Genomic DNA, 6,201 nt, shown 5'->3' on the forward strand with positions numbered 1-6,201 from the left:
TTTAAACTGGAATGTCATCCCACCCATGCTGCCTTTTCTGAATTTCCCTATGCAGATCAGATTAGCAGTAGCAGAGCTTAGGTTCCTTCAAGGTCTGTAATAGGGGAATTTCTTTCGTAACAGCACTGGTCCAGGGCCATTTAATGTCTTTTTTACTATCCACAATGTCTTAAATGCAAGTCTTTCTTTTACTGGCAACCAGTGTAGGGCTCTCAGTGCCTCTGATGAGGAATTATTTCTTGTTTTATTCAAGGCCAGTTTTGCTGCAAATTTTATGTAACCTGTACAATCTGTTGATTAGGTACTCCAAGGCTCCCAGAAGAAACGCATTGCACTAGTCTAAACTACTCAGAATTGTGCTTTGTACTACCAACCTTCATTCGGGCTGAGGCAGTAGTGGGACAATTTTCCTCAAATGTCTCAGCAGACCAAAACAAGTAGCTTCTGTTTTGTTAATTTGTGTTTCTGGGGAGAGTTTTTAATCTACATACACTCCCAGATTTCGTACCACATGAGCTGATTGCATATTCTCTGTGCTGGCATCTGGACTCTGTCATCAGTGAGTCCTACCCTGGCAAGTGAACATGGAGATCCTCTAGAGGCCAAACATTTCAGGCCAATTTCTCTTCTTCCTGCTCCGGCTAAAATTCTAGAAAAGGAAGTACAGAAACAACTTAAAGACTTCCTAGAATTGAACCATCTCCTTCACGACTCCCAATCCGTGTACGGAAACGGCTCTGCTGGAAGTGGCAGAGACTATCTGGGAAACGGTTGATCAAGGAAGGTGTGCGATGCTGGTGCTGTTGGACTTGTCCGCAGCTTTTGACACTGTGTCGCACAGGATCCTTTTAAATAGACAAAAGGGTCTTGGGGTGTCAGGCACTGTCTGGGCCTGGTTCCGCTCCTTTCTAGAGGGACACACGCAGCAAGTGGTTCTTCAATCTTACACTTCAACCGTTAGCCCCCTTAAGTGTGGGGTTCTGCAGGTCTCGGCTTTGAGCTCAACGTTTTTTTAATGTGTACCTCACTCCTTTGGTAGCAGTAATTGAGAAATTTAGGGTGAAGGTCGTCTCATACGCGGACGACACACAATTAGTGTTCTCCTTCAAAGACCATAGTGAGAGAACCTTTGTTAATTTTAAGCAGTGTCTTCTGAACATTTCATCATGGATGACAGAAAACTGCTTAAGATTGAACACAGAAAAAATGGAGGTCATCTTTTTAATCAACCTACTACCCAACGGTAAGAGCTCTGGTGGCCGTTTGAGCTAAATCCCCCACCTCTTCCAGTTATCTCTGACAGAAGTTTGGGCTTCAAGTTTGACACAGAACTGTCTAGCAAAGTGCAAATTACCCATGTCTTTGGGGCAGTGTTTTTGAAGATGGAGGCTCTACGGAGCTTTCTTCCGTATCTTCTCATGGACTGCAGGAAGACCGTGGTGCATGCATTGGTCACCTCCCAACTTGATTACGCGAACAGTCTGTACATGGAACTTTCGGAGTATTTACTAGGAAGACTGCAGACTGTTCAGAATGCAGCAGCTAGGCTTGTGAAAAGAAGAGTAGAGTACAAAGCCCTTACTTTGGCTCACAGAGCAATGAACAACATCGGTCCTCAATATCGAGGCGAAGACTTGTACAATACAGCAACAAGCAGAGCACTCAGATCTAATGACAGGAAGTTTCTGGTCATCGCACGGTTTGCAAAGGTCAGAACCGGAGGCCGCTCCTTTTCGGTTAAAACGGCCACTCTGTGGAACACTATGCCGGATTACCTAAGGAAGATTCACCCTGAACAAATTTTCAGGAGAGCAATAAAACATGGCTCCTTACTCTTCCTTAACTCCTAACATTTGTCACATAGCTAGATCAACAGCACTATCAGCGCCGGGACACCTCCGTTGGAGGTAGCCGTGCGCTTTACAGGCCTCCTATTATTATTATTAATATTAAGTGGTGCCACCAAAGTCATGGACCCTTGGAAGTGGGCCTAAAGGTGCTCTGCCAGTCCATCTGTGGATCCATCAAATCCAACGTATCTCCTCTGCTAAGTGGCACAAACCTTAGCTGTACCAATTCATCATCTCTGCTGCATGGACTCTCCCAGCACACAACTTCCATCGCACCTTGGAGTCTCATCAAAACCATCGCCTCACAATGCAGCCACAAAAATGTGCCTTCGCATCACAAGCCTCTCGTCAACCGCTGCCTTGACGATGGCCCAGGACGTTGCATCCCAAGCCCAGCAGCTTCTTCTGAACCAGCCAGTGCCAGATGCATCCTCAATGCAGGACTTTGCATTCCAAGCCCTCCTCATTGACGGACTCCTCAATGACGACACAGGACCTTGAATCACAGCATCAAAACTATTCGGAATCAATGCAGCATGATACATCTCTGACATGGACGTCACATCGCCTCAGCTGCATGATGCATCCTCAAAGCAGAACTCTGAAATCCTTACAACCAAGATTTGAGGAATTCTTGTTCAGCAGGCCTAACTGGCTCCATGTAGACGGCCCGCGCTACATCGCGGTCAGCCTGAACTTTTGCCTTTGTCCTGGTATAGAATGAACAGATCTTCACAGTTGGTGCTTTGCACTTTTTGGAACTATTTTAACTTACATTTTTTAATTGCATATCTACGGTTCCAGTAATTGGATTTTTAACATGTTGGTCTTGTTTTAGGTATCAATAATATGAGTTCTAGTTTGCTATGGGATTGCTCTTGTGTTGTGTTTTCATTTTAATATTACTTAAAGTTTTGCATACATTCTTTACTCATTACCTCTATATTTAGCCTGACTGTTCTGTGTCAAGCTACCTAAGGGTTGAGCACAGATTAACTTGGGGTTTGCTTGTGCCTCACCCTGACAAGGAGTGTGATTCCTGCTTGTGTATTGTTTCTCCCTCCTAAGCCAGCAACCAAATCTTTTTACCGTATCTATCAAATCCAATGTTGATTTACACCATAAGGATTAAATGTACCACCAAAATCAGATTTCTGTGGAACATCTTTGGCCCAATAGTACTCTTCATGCACAGAAAAGGGAAAACATGTCAAGGGAAATAAATAAATGATTATTGAAAATCAGGGACTGGAGCATGAGCAATAAATGCAACTTGATGGATTGGATTTGCTTACATGCATTTTTGGCACTATTAAGTAATCCATAACATGAATTATCAAACACATTTTAGTGAATAAGTAACATGAAGCCTCATGGGTGGACAGATAACACGTGGGCGTGGCTACGCACGCGACGGCAATGGACGCCTTCGGGTAGAGCTCTGCTCTGAGTTCTCCTTCCCGGCGCATTTATCCGTCTAAATACAACCTACAGCCGCTTGAAAACCACAAGCGCTGCGACAGGACACCACACCCGTGCACCCATCGAACTTTGGACAAAATCGGAGTCGCTGATCCGCACCGTGATTTTCACGGAACACCAGCCGCACACGCTCACTCCGAGCCCGGCGTGCGCACAAGATAGCCCGAGGCTTCAGCGGCACCAACAGGCCCAAAAGTGCGGCCTATACTGGACACTAGCGGAGCTCTTGCCGTCACCCGGCTGAGCACGTAGAACACCCGGGACCCGCCCCTCACCGGCGGACAGTTCTATTTCCAGTGCACTGCCCGGAACGCTGCGGTGTGACAAATCGGAGTCACTGATCCGCACCGTGATTTTCACGGAACACCAGCCGCACACGCTCACTCCGAGCCCGGCGTGCGCACAAGATAGCCCGAGGCTTCAGCGGCACCGACAGGCCCAAAAGTGCGGCCTATACTGGACACTAGCGGAGCTCTTGCCGTCACCCAGCTGAGCACGTGGAACACCCGGGACCCGACCCTCACCGGCGGACAGTGCTATTTCCAGTGCACTGCCCGGAACGCTGCGGTGTGAGGGAGAGGTGCGGGGGCGAGGCACGCCAGGACTGATGGCTTGGCTCCGGAGCTCGCTGAGGCCCAGCGCCGGACCCCGGACCATAGGGCCCGAACAGAGGAGTACATGGAGGTCGGCGGTGGCGGCCTGGAGGAAAGGGACAACTGCGGACAGAGGCACGGGCTGCATGTAACCACCGGTGGTGACGGCCAGGGACAAACCATCCATTCATAGCTGGTACGTGGCGTGGGCACGAGAGAACTCGTGACTGGGGGAAGACCGGGTGAGTGAGAGGCCACACAACGTGAGAGGACAGGCGAAAGGGGACGAGACCTGCGACGCCTCCATTGTTGGCGAGCGCCGAGCGGCAGGGTGCCACCCGGGGAGCCAACAGAAACCCACTGGCAGCCGTATACATTACCCCTGGGGAGAAAGCACTTACTAGTGCTGCGAGGCACGCACACGGCGACATCGCAACCCGCCTGACACTTATCACTGCTGGCCACCACTGTAGAAGCTGAGGTACAGATAACTGGCCACCACTCTGCAGCAAGCACCACGCGGCCGACCCGGCCCACGCCATACTGCAGGTACACGCCCCGGCCCGTCTCCCGGCAGCCACGCCGTTGCGGATCTCGCTGCTGTAACCAGACACGCACCGAGGCGCTGATGTCTAACGGACCCCGAACCCGGACCGGGACCGGGGGTACGAACTCTAAGGGCAAGATGGACAAGTCCGGAAAAGGTGCTGATCCGGACCAGACGACGGCCAAACTAGACACTATGCTGGCCGCCATGGAACGCTTGGAAGAATCCATCCAGCTCACCCGCACCTCCCTGGCCACTAAAATCGACAGCGTAGCCATAGACGTCACGCACCTGAGAGCGGACCACAAAAAATTGACCGACCGCACCACATCCTTGGAGAACGACGTGAAGGAACTTCACCCACAAGTCGACCAATCTAATAAACAAATACAAGACCTACTGAACAGAGTGGAATTTCTCAAAGATAGAGCTAAGGATGCAGAAGGCAGGGCACGAAGGAACAACGTGCGACTGGTTGGAGTTCCGGAGAAATGGGAGGGGAGGCACCCGGAGGAACACGTGGAGCGGTGGCTGAAGGACATATTGCCGGAGGGGTCACTCTCGCCGCACTTCGTGGTAGAACGTGCACACCGAGTTCCCACACAACCCTCGGCAACAGGCTCCAACCCTAGGCTCATGCTGCTCTGCCTACTGAACTACAGAGACAGGGACTCCATCCTGCGCGAAACGCGCAAACTTCAAGAGGTGCGGATCGAAAATATGTCAGTGATGTTCTTCCCGGATTACACTGTACAAGTGCAGAGACAAAGACACTCCTTCCTCGTGGTGAAAAGATGCCTGAGGCAGCTCGGCCTACAATACTCCCTGCTGTTTCCCACGAAACTGAGAATCGTGGCTGGCGAACGAACACATTTCTTTACTGACCCAGCAGAGGTGGAGGCATGGCTGGACAGTGGCACAGACACGAACCCCAGGGCAACCGTGGGCCCCGCCGCTCGGTGACAGCCCAGGGGTGGCCGGCGGAGATGCAGGCCCCGCCAGAGATTACTGACGGGTACGGGAGGCGCAGTAGGGACGCCCCCCCCAGCGGAGGCAGCACAACAGGAAAAACAAGATGCTCTCCGCCTGGTGATGGAACTAAGCCGGTCCCCCGAACAGAGTGAACCAACGGACGGCAGTCCGCGAGACTTCCCCAGCGACAACGAAGCCGTCTATGGAGTACCAGATTCCCAAGCCTCGGAGGGACGACCGGACGTCACGCCACAGACGGCGGACTACATAGGCTAATCGCACCGACGGACATGCTATCTCAAGGGCACTGGTTGTGGAACTCTGCTGCTGTCACAGAGTAATGGCCTGACTGCGCCGCGACGCCACGACCGCGAGAGACATCCATGGCAGCAGCTGGCAACATCGAACCTGGCTACGATCTGCACAGTGAGCAAGACCCCAACATGTCTTAGAAAAGGTGCACGACACAGGAATAGGCCAGAAACACACCTACGACCGACGAGCAAACCCTGAGAAGACCTGCTTGGCAACCGACTGATTGGGACACGTAATGTATGGTCTTTAATATATGTAAAAGTGGTTCCATACCTTTCAGTGTGTGGTTTGGGCGGGCATATACCTCCCGGGAAGGCGTGGAGCCTCCATGCAATGACTTTATAGACTTATACTCACCGTTGTAGTGCGAATTGCACAGCAACCCCCTTAGACTTAAACTTTGTTGCTCTCTTCGAGAGTATGGACGGGAGCGCGTTCAGCA

This window comes from Lissotriton helveticus, chromosome 6, assembly GCF_964261635.1.
Source record: "Lissotriton helveticus chromosome 6, aLisHel1.1, whole genome shotgun sequence".
NCBI classification, from domain to species: domain Eukaryota; kingdom Metazoa; phylum Chordata; class Amphibia; order Caudata; family Salamandridae; genus Lissotriton; species Lissotriton helveticus.